Here is a 13,533-nt window from a genome sequence, read left to right as displayed (position 1 = left end):
ACCCTTCGTTGGGGGTCACCATGGAAAGAACAAAAAACAGTTTTGAGCCCAAAGCTATGTTCACAAATGTATATAAACCAATTACATGGTCCAATTCACTACACAAGTTATTGCAAAAGATTACATAAAACAAACGTGATTACCCATCGATAATTCAAAAAATCTTGGTTATGGATAACTACATATTTCGTGCGTTCAATGCATGATGTAACAATAGCACTCAAAGGTCACACTCCCAGCCTGACTCGAAAATCCTTACCAACAAAATCCCTTTAAAAAATCTAAAAAACTATCTGTCATGCATTTACAAGTTTATCGAACATTTTCAAGTGGGAACGACTCGCGTTCCGTGTCAGTTACTTACGGAAATGCTCACTCGCGTACCGCTTCTCTTTTCCACCAATGTCTGTCTAGCTAAGATAACGTACATGATTCTAGCTTTTATTTACATGCTCATTGGCCGGCTCTGCGGTCACATGACCGCCGAAGTTTAAAATATTTAAAAAAACTATTGCGAGCAGAATACTAACATTTTCGTATCATGTAAACAAACAAATATTGACCCAATGTGAAAGATAGCTTACGTATCTTAAGGAAAACTAATGTATATCAACATAATATAACAAATAACTCAAATCACGGTAATAATGTGTCGGCCATGTTGGAATGGGATGTAACCAAGGTACACAATGCATATTCTTATGATCGGTGACATGTTGATCATATGGTAATTTAGAAATAGCCTCGGGTCTACACTGTTAACCGATGTTAATACAGGACAAACAAAATGACTTTCTGATGGTTTATAAAAAACATGCTAATTCCAGTCTGTCATTGAGCCCGTACGGCTGAAGGCTCCCCATCTTTTTTATCCAAAAATATTCTGCTCTAAGTCTCATTTTATGTGTGTCCATATCTGGGCGTGCTTCCACCACTTTCAGTATGGTGAAGCGTAATTGAGAAATGTTATGTCCCGTTTCTGCCCAGTGTGCTGCCTCTGTGAATTTCAAATTTTTTTGCCGAATGTTGCTCTTATGTTCTGTTATTCTTACCTTGATCTTTCGTTCTGTTTGCCCAACGTATAGTTTGCCACAAGGGCATTTAATGCCATAAATCACACCTTTGGTGTCGCAAGTGCTCGAATGTTTTAGTGAAATTGTTTGTCCAGTTCTAGGATGTGTGAAGGACGACCCTGTTATTACATTATTGCAATGCGTGCAGTTCTCACATTTACGCATTCCTTTGTGAATTGTCTTGCAGAGCCGGCCAATGAGCATGTAAATAAAAGCTAAAATCATGTACGTTATCTTAGCTAGACAGACATTGGTGGAAAAGAGAAGCGGTACGCGAGTGAGCATTTCCGTAAGTAACTGACACGGAACGCGAGTCGTTCCCACTTGAAAATGTTCGATAAACTTGTAAATGCATGACAGATAGTTTTTTAGATTTTTTAAAGGGATTTTGTTGGTAAGGATTTTCGAGTCAGGCTGGGAGTGTGACCTTTGAGTGCTATTGTTACATCATGCATTGAACGCACGAAATATGTAGTTATCCATAACCAAGATTTTTTGAATTATCGATGGGTAATCACGTTTGTTTTATGTAATCTTTTGCAATAACTTGTGTAGTGAATTGGACCATGTAATTGGTTTATATACATTTGTGAACATAGCTTTGGGCTCAAAACTGTTTTTTGTTCTTTCCATAGTGACCCCCGACGAAGGGTCCATCTGTACCCGAAATGCATTGGGTTGATGTGAAATGCGTTAAATAATGAAATCTGCAAATATTTGAAAATATGAGTTTAATGAGAAAAAATCATTAAAATAAAAAACATTGCATTAAAAGATGCTTCAGAAAAAAGCTTTTCATGGATTTTTTCATTGAGTAATGATGAACTGAAGAATAGGACCGTCTTTGGTCCAAGTAAAAGTGTGCACACCTCAAAACCGAGAGTAGTACCCCTGCCCTCATCTATGTTGAATTACTGGACAGTGTTCTGAGACAAAACACTTCTAGAGGGAGTCGCACAACATTAAGAACATTTTTAAATTTTTGTTAAAAGTGGAACAAAAAGAGTGCAACTGATGGGCATATAAAGAAACATTCAGAGTTTGCCTCTCTTTTCTCATCTCCAATGAAGGAAATCAGCACCTATATGTCCTGCAAGCCAGCCTCTGGCTGTACCTGAAAGTACTACCCTACCAGTCTGAAATGGGCAACCGTAGGAAAGTGTGTGTCAAGGGCTTTTTCCAGGACTCTGATGACACAAGCAGCAAGTAGAGCGTGGCACACCGTCACTTTGATTGCGGCCATTTCATTTATTTATTTATTTAATGCATTCTTATTAATCGCGGACTTTACCTGAAGGTGTCAGAGCACTGTACAATAAAACCAGTTACTTTACATGAGAGAACTGTTACAGGAATGGAAACAAATAAAAATAGCCTGCCATAGAATCAAAGCACATGAAACTCAAGCACAGCAAGCACAGACTGTACAAGCAAAAATATGAATATAAATGACAAACTTTACAATGACTGAAGAACTTCCTGGCGAAAAATAGCAGACCATGGAATCAAAACAACGCAGACAAATGGAACACAAAATCAAGCGCAGCAAGAACAGGATGTACAAACAAAAATATAAATATATGTGACAAATTTACAATGACTAAAGAACTTCCTGGCGGGGTCTGAGAAGAAGGGAGGTAGTTCTGAAAGTGTCTTTGGAATAAAAGAGATTTGAGGTCCGCTTTGAAGATCTGGATGGAGGTGATGGTACGGAGCGAAGGAGGAAGCGAGTTCCAGATTCTCACCACATTACCTGAGAATGATTGTGCCATCAATTTTTCCCTTTTGAAGGAGGGGGGCTCAAGAAGGAGCTTTTCCGTATTCCGAGATAGTCTTGAGCCTCCAGACAATTTCAGTTTATTCACCAGATAGCGAGGAGAGAAAGAGTGCACAGCTTTGTGGGTGATGCACGTCGTTTTGTAGATATCTCTAGCCTCGATGGGAAGCCATCGGAGAGAAGACAGGATAGGAGTGATGCGGTCACTTCGTTTGGACCCCGAGATTAAGCGAGCTGTTGAATGGAGGACGGATTTGAGGGGAGAGAGGTGAGATTTGGGAAGGCCAGTCAGAAGAGAATTACAATAGTCCAGTCTAAAGAAAACTAGCGATTGGACCAAGGTTTTTAGGTCATTCTCCAGGAAGAAACAATGAATCCCCCATAAAAGGCACAGCTGACAACTTGCACTCTTGGCCATGGAACTGATATGTGAGATAAGGTTGAGACTTTTGTCAAGTATGACACCGAAGGATTTAGCGCAGTCCACAAGGATGGGTTTACTGTAGAGTAGATTCAACTGATCCAACCAGGATTGAACAGGAGGCGGGAGAGAGAGCTAGATAAGAGGAGGAATTCCGCTTTGGAGGGATTGAGAATGAGTTGGTGCACTAACATCCAGTTGTGAATAGCATTCAGAGTAGAGCTGAGTAGTGAGAGATCATGAGGGGAAGACACCTTGAGGTATATTTGGGTGTCATCAGCATAAAGATGGTAGAGGATTCCAGATTTGCTTAGGAGGTTCCCTAATGGTTCCAGATAAAGATTAAACAGAGTGGGAGCAAGGATAGAACCTTGAGGGACGCCTTGACCAACCACTAGTTGGCAATCCTAATCATTTGGGATCTGTCCAAGAGGAAAGAGGCAAACCATTTGAGTACTGTGCCTTCCACGCCCATCCTCTGATGAAGAATGTTCCGGAGGGTGTTATGATTAACAGCGACAAAAACTGCAGAGAGGTCAGGAAGAATCAGAAGGCACGATTCCCCGAATCGTGAATATGCAGCGCATCATCGATCTCTTGCAGAAGGGCTATTTCAGTGCTGCAATTTTGAATAAAGCCAGACTGGAACATGTTGAGGAGAATATTGTCCATATTGTGTTGGGAGAGTTGTTTTGCAACACATTTTTCAGTGATCTTTGAAAGAAAAGGGAGATTGGTGATGAGGTGGAAGTATTGAGGTCCTTTGCATCTGCAGTGGTTTTTTTTAGAAGGGGGTAACCTGTCCTGTTCTGAGGACAACTGGGAGGGATCCTTGACTGAGGAAGAGATTGACTAGCCTGGTCCAGTAGAAAAGAGTGTTAGTATAGAAATCAATGGCAATGCCACTGGGTATATGGTCAGAAGAATGGTTGGAGGGTTTGGTATCGCGGATACATTTGAGGAGATCAACCTCCGAGATGGCAACAAAGTTCTGCCAGGTGACTAAGGCTTTTCTCTCCTCCATGGGAGTGGGGTGGGTGACCTGTTCCACCAGAGATTTTACCTTTTGATCGAAGAATATAGCGAACTCAGTTGCTTTCTTTGAAGCCTCCTCAGGCTTGTTTGAGAAAAGTAAGTGGAGGTTCACGCTTGAGGTTCAACGGCTTCTTCCAGGACTCTGATGACACAAGCAACAAGTAGAACGTGGCACACCTTCTCTTTGACTGAGGCCTTCCAGCGCTTATTTGGGAAAAGTGAGCAGAGGTTCACGCTGAAATTTCAGTGTGATGGCTGCCAGGACTATTCGATGGGTCCGGTCTATGTCGATCCCAGTGATGAATCCCACTGCACATTTTTAGTGGTCCATGCCTAGCTCGCTGACAACAAGCACAGGATCCACAAGCGAGGCCTGTAGTGTGATGGGAGCACAAACCTGTGCTAAGGGGCAGCAGTTCTACATTGACTTCAGACTCATTGGCTGGAATAACTGGATTATGGCACCGCCAGGCTACTTTGGGAACTATTTCAAGGGTAGCTGCCTGGCCTACTTGCCTGGAATCCTAGGTCCAGTCTCATCTTTTCACACTGCAGTAGTAAATCAGTACATAATGTGCGGGTTAAATCCAGGCACAGTATACACCAAACTCAGCACAATGTCCATGCTGTACTTTGATGTTGAATATAACATTGTGAAAAGGGATGTTCTCAATATGATTGTGGAAGAAGGCAGCTGTGCTTGATATATGCATATATGAAAATAATACAGAACTAGACCGATCCCAGACTGAAGTCGAAGTCGAAGGGAAGTTTCGCTCTGCTGCACCCCTGCATACATCAGTGTGACCAGGAAGTCATCGTGTCATGCCTCTTCTGACAACAGTGCTTGTCAGTTGATCCTGGACAATGATAACACCTACTCTTGGATCACTTTCTGCATCACAAGCTGTTTTTGGTCTTAGGTGCAAACTAACGTGTTTCAGTGGCTACTTTTTCGGCCAAACATACCATCACAAGTGCAACAGTCTAAAGGAGAGATTTCCTGAATTTCAGATCACCACATAAGCTCATCCCTCCCTCCACACTGCTCCCTAAATACACAGCACAACAAAGAACCACATTCCTCAAAAACGAAGAGTCAAAGTGACCAAATTGAAAATGGCTGCTAGATAACGATTTGTGAGGAAGCTGCACTCCACCTTGCTTTAGGTGACAACTTGTTACTGAGTTTCAAGCCACTTTGATAACTGTGTCCTTTTAAGTACTCCGAGCAGAGCCTTACATGTGCATTCATCAAGCTTAAGTCTGCAGTATGACCCAGCGCCTGATTATGGGTTAGCATTGCTGAATGCTTTTGACTGACCACTATGAATCCAATGGACCAGTGTGACCATTTGCAGCGTCACCTAAAGGATTTCAAATCTCTTGCATCACTATGTAATGTTGACACCTAAAGGGATTTTGAATGTCTTGCACCACAGTGTAATGTTGACCTTTGGTTACAGATCTCAGATTTTTGGAAATAATACAAACAAACCAGATTGAACTGGTTGCTATCTGTGCACATAGATGTCCGCAGGGCTCTGGAGATATTAAAAACCCAGCAAAAAGAACTACTAATGGGTCTACAAGGAGACGCATTGGCCAGTCCCGTCCCTAAAAGTGCCACCAGTGAATTGAATAGCAAGAGAGAAGTACTTTTATGCACACTCGGAGAGAAAAGAAAAGGGTATTGATTTCGTTCTCAGCATACTTTGAGAAGGGGCCAACAGATCAGAAAGAAAAGACTACAATAAAACGACATTCTGAGTATAACACTTGCAAATGTGTTCAGAAAAGTGCTCTTACAACACTTGCCGGGACTCTTTTACATAATTCTTTAAAACCAAACACGTTTCTTTTAGGGTTGCTGTTAAAATATTTTACATTTGTGTACAGTTTAAATAAAGATTGAAAACTATATATGATCTCTGGGGCATTTGTGTATCTAGTCTTACTGGGTAGTAAGGCAACAAAATTTCAGATTAACTTGCTGACAGATGGAGACGCTGGCAACGAGTGCCTGTTTCAGTGCACCAGTGAACTTGCTGTGATTCGCAGCGAAGTTGGGAATACCTGGAAGCAGAAAAGAGTGCAGTTGGAAATTGGGAGAGGGCCTGATGTCATCATTCCGATTTTTATTGTTATTGGTACCAGAAACATAGGTGCCAAAAGAGTTTAGTGTTTTTCCAACTCTGATGTGTCTTGAACATGAAGGACTGGCAGGGAAATGATTCTGTTGAGGATAGTGTTTACGTGATGTTTGCCTATGGCAGCAGGGCAAACTGGTGTCATAGTGGTTCCTACATTCCCCGCCTTATACCATGACTCAACTCCCAGCCAATGCTAGCATGGTTGTCATGCCATTTAACTTCTTCAGTGCCTAAGTATCTGTGTTCACTGGTGGAAGACCTTTGGCCTTATTTTCATCGTGATATTTTTTGGCCTGCTTATTGGCTTTGGGTTTAGCCAACAACACAAGGTATATTTAGCATTTTGTGTGCACAACTATATTGTTCCATTATTGCCACCAACATTATTTTACCTAGCCAGTCAACCCTCTTATTAAAGAAAAAATATGTTATTATAAATTTGTGTTATACTTCATGGTATATCGGATTTCTCATAAAAGCAAACAGGAATCCTACAAAGTACCATCTTTATCGGGTCATGGTAAATAAGGGTAGTTTTTCCACGCAGCTTTGTTGTGAAAAGTCAGATAGTGCCACCATTGCAAGTCAGAAACTTGCAGCGTTAAGAGTATGGTGTTGTCCTTCTGTGTGTGAATTTATTTCTGGACAGTAATCAAACATGTAAAAGCAATGTGTTTTCTTATTCTGCCCAATCTATGGGATCCACAGGTGGCTGATGGGTCTCTCATTCACTCAATGCTTAGCCCAAAGTCTTTGCTGAAAATTGCATCTTCTCCTGGGCCCCTATTTTGCAAAATTGTAAGATGCATAAATTATACATTTATTGTAAATACATCCAATTCAGATAACTAGTCAACAGTTATGCTTCTTCCTCCTCTTCATGACTAGACTTAAGGTCTGAGAATCATCATCATGTCAAAACTCTCACTTGAACCTCAGTGTTTACGAGTTGCTAGTAATGTTTTCTTGTTTATTAAACTGTTGGCTAAAGTTTTATCTTTTATATCATCAGACTACCACAGACATGCGGTTACTGCCTTAATCCAATCTTGCATGGATTATGAAAATTCATTCTATCTTGTCGGCCCTGCAAAGCTATTCGGAGTCCTTCAGTTTGTTCATAACTGGGCAGTGTATTGATTACTGGGTCCCATAGAAATGAACTCATTTCCCTAATTTTCATTAAATTACCTAGGTTACACATAGAACACAGGATTCAGTTAAAATCTTCAGTTACTCTCCATCATGTAATTCATGAAGATACTCCTTTATTCCGGATGTCAAAATTTCATAGCCGTGAATGTGCTGTTTTCTTGCTCTCTTCTGGTCAATTCCTGTTCAATATATATCCCCAAAATCAGAACCATGTATTTTGGAGCAGGATCCTTTTCAATAGGTGCTGCTGTAGAATGAAAATAAACTGCTCTCTGATTTAGGCACACTAACTTCTCTGTGTCAGTTAAAAAAATTATTGACAATCTTACCTTTTAAAACTGCGTTTAAATCATCTTAAAAATCTTGATTGTTTATCTTCTCTCTGCTGGAAATCTTCCTCATGTGGAATCATCACTGATAGTGCCTTGAAACGCTGGGGTACATGTGATTTAGAAACGTTACATAAAAATACCAAAATCTATGTTTACTTTTTTACCTCACACAGAAACACAACCACACCTTTCTTCCTCTTTCTGGTTATCTGTTGCCTCTTTCTGCATTTCTCTTGCTTCTTTCTGTACCTTTCTTCCTTTTTCTGCACCTCTCTTGACTCTTTCTGCACCTCTCTTGCTTCTTTCTGCGCCTTTCTTCCCCTCTTTCTGCACATGTCCTACCTATGTAGGCATAGTTAGAAATTAGCATGTAAAAAAACCTTAGAAATGCACTTTAAAAAACAGAGGTTTCTGAGGCGTTATAGTTAGGAATTAGCATTTAAAAAACCATAGAAATTCACTGAAAAAATCACAGTTTTCAAGGACATTATAGTTAGGCTGACATTTCAGGCGTACAAAACCAGAGAAATTCTGCAGTTATAGTTAGTTGAGCTAACTACTACTCACGCTCCCACAGTGCACTGCTGATGATGTCACATATTACATCACTCATCACATGGTCAGTGACATCAATTATGACGTTTCAAATGACATCACTGAGGACATCACTCATGACATCATCCACTTAAAATCTGAAGCACCCCCTCACACCCTAATATAACCTTTCATACACCCACTGTAAAATATAGACTACCATTCTCAAACCATAGACACATCAATACCAGTTAGTACATACCCCCTCACTGATTGATAGGTCCACACACACATCCACTCACTAACCCATACAGTTACTCATCAATACACCCATACAGACACACAGACACTCACACACCACCACTCACCCATAGAGTTACTTGCACACCTGTCAGTTACCAAAAGTATCAATCACACTGCCATGTACTCACCTACACAGAAATACAAACACCACCTCACCTATTAATACAGATACTAACCAGGCGTGGAGTAAGTTACAAAAAACTCAGCGAAGTTCTACGAAGTTTTGCAAGTGGCAGAGTGCAGTGCGAACTGCAGTTTGTGCTGTTATTTCTGCCGCTTACTCTGTGAACGGAGAAACGTTCACCACCCAGGCCTAACACTAACAAATACTTACTCACACTCACTCCCCCATATAGCCCTTCACAGATGCACTCATAACCCATACACCCATGGATTTACCCACTAATACGTCCATGGTGGGAGTCACACAGCCCCTCACTCACCCACCTGTGGTAAATATTTAATTACCGTCCTAATTTCTATGCAGGTAAGTACTTAAAATAAAATAACTCAATCGGAAAGAAAGACGCAGAGTCCGTGGTGTTAGAGTTCTTAGGGGTTTTATTCCTTCAAAAGGAATGGTTCTAGAACCGGATATCGGATTCCTGACACCACTGGGGTTCAGGAAGGGATAGAGCATACTTTATTGACAATACACAACCTTTATACTTAATGCACATAATGAAAATCAATGCAGAAGGCGTAACAGCTGAGAGAAACAAGATAAGAACACACACGTGTTAGCAATACGTAACCAGAAGGCGTGAACTAGGGCGTGTACAGAGGTGTGTGCTAGAAGACGTCATATGAAAGTGTGACAAGTGGGTGGGTACATAGCAGAATCTTGCAATGTCAGCAGAAATCTGAAGTCGGGATGCGCGCGCAGCTGCATGACGTGTGATTGACGTAAAGCTGGAGGGTGCAGGGGACTTGACATTTACACTAGAGGAAAGAGACAGAAGTCTGGCATGTCAGATCAACTCGTTCCTATATCATATCTGATATCTGATGTTTGGGAACCATATTATCTAGAAGGAAAGGTCTCTTGGGCAGAGGCTATCCTATACTGACTATGAATGCGTGCATATGTGCCTACGTGTCTATGTGTAGAGCGAGGGGGTCATGGGCCTACCATGGTAACGGGAGCTATGAATTACTTGCATGGAGACAGAGAGGCCGGGCCCTTTGCTCTGCAGCGGAGGATTGTTTATCTATTCTGCTGAACTGGAATGTGTTTTCGGGAAGCTGAGCTTGGCTATACTGATAGCATGAAGGTAAAATACTGTCTTTGGCAGGCAGGCAGGCCGAGCCAGGCTCCGCTCGCCTCGCAGGGAGTAGGACAGAGTTCACGGGTGGGGGCATCCCATGTTGCAGTTTCAGGAGGCAGAGATGCTTTTGAAAAGAGGCTCGATGACAGAAAACAAGGCCTAGCTCGCACAGAGCCAGGAATACGTGAAAGTGCGCCATACAAAGACGGTGGCAAGGCATATTTAGGAACGGAATATCTGACCCATTCAGGGTGGATCTGAAAGAGGACATGTTAACGTTGGACGCAAATGTATTTGCGTCTTCATAGCTGGCACAGGAGGGAAGTTACATGCACTTTAAGCTCGTACATGGAGACGGTGGGGTACACGTTAGGGAACATTTCTTGACCATAAAATTTATATTTCCTCATTCCCTCCTTGTTCCCTACGGACCCTTCATGATATATCAATCGTCATTAATCTATTTATTTGAGTAGTTAACATCATCTGCTCATCCTTTTTCACATGGGATTTAGAACGTTGACTTGAATGAGGAGTGCAGGATGTGGCGCACAAGCCGCAAATCGCTGGCCCACATTGTAAACATAAACAGCAACTGAATACTACAAGTAGTATTGTTCCAAGGAGTGACAGTATTTTCCATCCCCAGGCTGAAATAGTAGTCCAGAGCCAACCGGACCAAGTCCAAGTGCCTGGATTCTGATGTATCTGACTAGCTATCTTATGGAGACGGGTAATAGCCTTATATACGGACGGAGCATTATCTGGGATGAAAACGCAACAAGCTGACCCGAGGACCTTACAGGCTCCTCCGCGATCGGCTAGTATGACGTCAATAACAAGACGATTTTGAAGAACGACAAGTCTCATAGCAGACTGTTCCTCAGTCAAGTTACCTAGGGCGGAAGTAGTCTCTTTCACTACTGCTTCGAGAGTTCTGGTTAAGTGACGTATAGACTTACTATTAAAGATAGCACCTAAGTAGGGAAAGAAACCTTTATTGAAATCTGTGAATTTTTCCCATGCCGTTTCCGTATAGTCGACAATTGGGAGATCTCTTTTGGGTCTGTGAACTAAACGGGAATTTCTATGATAATCTGGTGGAGCTAGGAAAACAGGTGGCAGTAAGAATCCAATGTAACAGGTCCCATCCCAATCTAAAGGCAAACGTACATATGCGGTCTGACCACAAATGAAATAGGAATGACGTGTAGCTTTGAATGTGGACTAGCCCTTATCACTAAATTCGATCACGGTAGTACATTTACTATGACCCAGGTGTATTGAACCCTTCTTTCTGATACATAATTCACCTTTGACTGGTAGTACTGACATAGTGGGCAAGTCTGGCTCGGTTTCGGATTCAACATTTAGAAGAGGTTAAGTGTAAAATTTCCTAATCCATATACTTCATTTTCTAGATCAGTCCCTGTCCTTCTGGGAAGTCCCTCTTTGTCAGGATAACACATTTTATGCAGAACTGTGTTCAGGTTTCCCCATACCCAGTTACCCTGATAAACTACGGAATTTGAATCTAAGGCATTAATCAAACTAAACCAGGCTCCACATGAACCATTGTGAGTGAACGGGTACGGGAAGAGGGGCAGAACTCCCTTGTATTTCTGGTAGGGAGGGAGTCGGCCACATATCCAACAATTTGCAGCGTTGCTGGTCTGATGCGAGTGGTGTAACATACTAATGAATGTATTGTTGCGCAGCGCAAGTCGGTAGGACAATTCATGAAGGGGTAACTCACTAAAAGAATGCTCGGCAGTGTCATTAGAAGAAGAATGTGCACGTGTAGCAATAGGAAAGTATATATGTAGAATTACACTTGTGACAATAATCGTAAGACTTAAAGAAAACATAATCCATAAGGTAACAATACAGTAACTTTTGAGAGATTTGCAGTAGCGTTGCTTCTTGATCTGTTTCTCTCTATCTCTCTCTCTATTGGGGTCTAGGGGATACATGTCAGAAACTATTTAACCAATTCACCTAGGGGAGGACTTAAACAATTAAACTGTCTGACTTGCTAGACCGCAATTTCAACTTGTACTCCTCTTGCGGAGTTTTCTCTACCATGGGAGGTTTAAAGTCACTAGAATCTGGGCAGTCCTTTGAGGGGGTGGAAGAGTCAGTTTCTGGCAGCAGCAGTTCATTACATTTTTTGACGTGACTTGTATGTATCCACCCTTTTCTGCCCTCAACCTTGATCGCAGTCCTCGTGGTTAGAAGGACGAGCTTCGGCTCCTGCCAACGGGGCTCCAGCGGACTCCTCCTGTCGAAATTTCGTATCAGCACAGTATCTCCAGGACGGACATCGTGTGGCTTCACGTCAGTGTTGTCGGGAAAGGCTGCGGCAACCTGTGAACGACATGATTGGAGTGCAGACATCAAGGAGGCAAGGTAATCTGTCAGCATATTACAATCAACATCGGTTATTTTCTTAGGCATGGGCGTCCCCCACATATTTGGTGGCCTGCCGAAGACCACCTCATACGGGGATAGCCCTGATCTCGAATGAGGAACCATCCTCATATAGAACAATGCAACTGGCAAGGCGACTATCCAGTCGACCCCTTTCTCTTTACAAACTTTTGCAAGACGGGTTTTCAGTGTCTGATTATGTCTCTCTACAAGGCCAGCTGCCTCGGGGTGTCGGACGCAATGGAATTTCCACTGATATCCTAGCAGGAGTGAAACCTGCTTCATGAGCTCGGACGAGAATGGCTGTCCGTTATCTGAGTATACGATACGAGGCAAGCCGTACCGTGGGAAGAATTCTCGAACCAGCTGCTTGGCAGTGGTCGGGGCAGTGTAGTCTGGGACTGGATATGCTTCTGTCCAACGGGAAAGTGCACAAACAACTACGAGGACGTACTTGAATCCTCGACAACGTTCCATCTGGATATAATCCATCTGGAGGACTTCAAAAGGGTGATCGGGAGGATGAAATCCACCTTGCTCTACAGGGACGCTTTTTCCTGGATTGAACTGACAACAGATCATGCAAGTACGCACTTTCTGTTTTGCTGCTGCTCGTAAATGTTTGTTGTACCAGAGATTCTGTAAACTGTCTAACATGGCTTTTTCTCCCAGGTGTGCTGGACTATGTGCTGTATTTATTATGACTTGAACCATAGAGTCGGGGAGAAACCATGTAGATTTTCCCTTCGTCATCCTACCCTGATCTGTCTGGACCCCTCCTAGCTCAGTCCATTTCTTGATTTCGTCTGGAGTAGCGTGTGTCTGAATATCGATTACATCTAGTGTGGGATCCCTAACTGTCATACAATGTGTCGGTACTATTGTCTTTGTCACATCAGTTGCCTGGGTGTGAGTCAATGCGGTATGTTTTGCTGTTTGGTCTGCCAGGTCGTTACCCTGGGAAATAGAGTCAGTAACTTTAGTATGTGCTTTACACTTCATGATGGATATGCCTGAAGGCAGATGTATTGCTTCTAACAGTGCTTGGATGA

General features: G+C 42.3%; 1 pseudogene; it reads left to right on the top strand.

Moving 5' to 3' along the window:
- The first annotated feature begins 666 nt into the window (after nucleotides 1–666).
- LOC147718820 (inhibin beta B chain pseudogene) lies at nucleotides 667–5,010 on the top strand (annotated as a pseudogene).
- The last annotated feature ends 8,523 nt before the right edge of the window (nucleotides 5,011–13,533 follow it).

The sequence above is a fragment of the Lissotriton vulgaris genome, chromosome 4_1 (assembly GCF_964263255.1).
Source record: "Lissotriton vulgaris chromosome 4_1, aLisVul1.2, whole genome shotgun sequence".
Taxonomy (NCBI): domain Eukaryota; kingdom Metazoa; phylum Chordata; class Amphibia; order Caudata; family Salamandridae; genus Lissotriton; species Lissotriton vulgaris.
Note: the sequence above shows the minus strand (reverse complement) of the source record. Positions and strands in the feature narration are given on the sequence as shown.